Source organism: Sorex fumeus, unplaced genomic scaffold, assembly GCF_029834395.1.
Source record: "Sorex fumeus unplaced genomic scaffold, SorFum_2.1 ptg000028l, whole genome shotgun sequence".
NCBI lineage: Eukaryota > Metazoa > Chordata > Mammalia > Eulipotyphla > Soricidae > Sorex > Sorex fumeus.
This window is the reverse complement of record NW_026606085.1, coordinates 7,447,216-7,448,789: the sequence shown is the minus strand read 5'-3', so window position 1 is coordinate 7,448,789 and position 1,574 is coordinate 7,447,216.

The following is a 1,574-nucleotide window of genomic DNA, read 5'->3' as shown; positions in this document are numbered from 1 at the left end:
CATCTCTAACTAGTCTGTGTGATATGACTGGACACTAGGGACCTCTGAAATGCCTTCAGCCATGCACACCTCAGCCAGAGGACAAAGTGAGTTTCTGCACAGAGGGAAACATGCCAGCTGGCTGCTGTGGCTGAGGTGCGCAGGTACACTGGGTGCTGGGGGCTGAGGTGCTCAGGCACACTGGATGCTGGGGTTGAGATGCTCAGTCACATTGGGTGCTGGGTGCGGGGGCTGAGGTGCTCAGCCACACTCTGGGTGAATCCCTATTGTCTCACCCCTTCCCCAAGCCATCACTTTCTTAATGGCGAATTATTGGGCAGAGCAGAGTCTTTGCACCTGTGGCTTTTCTTCCAGCTCTTACTGAACAGACAGAAACAAAGACCTCCACAGGGATCCCCTCAGGGAAACTGGGTAGTAACTGTTTGATACTGGGACATGCAAGGCTTTCCCAGAGACATACCTTCTGCTACTCCATTCTTAGATGGCAGGGGAGATGGAAATTATCAAGTTTATTGTGATTCCTGACTTAAATCATATTTTAAGGCTCAATGATTTTTCGGATCAGACTTGTGGTAATCTTGTAATACTGTATCATAAAGGTTACTGTGGTGTGTTATATATTTTATATGTAAATGTTATTTCCAGTACTTCTTGCTTATATCATTAATGAGGTTTCAAGTACAATCCTAAAGATCAATCAGAAGTTTCATTTTGCAACAAATGAATAGACTCAAAACATTAGGTATAGCCAATAATTGGATTCTTTGATGTGAAACCTGTTGAGTTATATTGTGAAAGTGGAAGAAATTTCTAGAAATGTTAACTGTCACTGAAAGACAGTCTAGAATCAAGGAATAAGCTAGGTATCTGAAGAACACTTACGACAGTATAACATGAATTAAAAACCATCATTTGGGACTGGAGTGACAGTACAGTGTGGAGGCTGTTTGCCTTGCTAACCCGGCTTCCATCCCCAGCACCCCATATGGTGCCCCAAGCACCACCAGGAGTAATTCCTGAGTGCAGAGCCAGGAGTAACCCCTGAGCATCGCTGAGTGACCCAAAAAGCCACCCCCCAAACCCAAACCATCATTACTACGGGCCAGAGAGAGCACTATGCAGGCTGTACACAAGCTTTTCATCCAGGTGATCTGGGTTTGATCCCTGAGTACAGAGCCAGAAGTGATAGTCCCTGAGCTCCATCAACTGTGCCCCCCAAAACAAAACAAAGAACCCCAAACCCCAATAATTTAAAAGAAAGCATTTTTTTGTAAATTATCTCCACATAACATTTCTAGTTCATGTAAAAATTATTTTTTTATAGTTCTTTCCTTACAGAATTCACCAAATGCAGTGTAATTAGGCCCTCCCGTTGATCGTCGATTTGCTCGAGCGGGCCCAGTAACGTCTCCATTGGAGACTTTGTTGTTACTGTGTCTGGCATATCGAACACGTCACGGGGAGCTTGCCAGGCTCTGCCGTGCGGGCGAGATACTCTCGGTAGCTTGCCGGGCTCTCCGAGAGGGGCGGAGGAATCGAACTCGGGTCGGCCATGTTGGCTGCGTGCAAGGCAG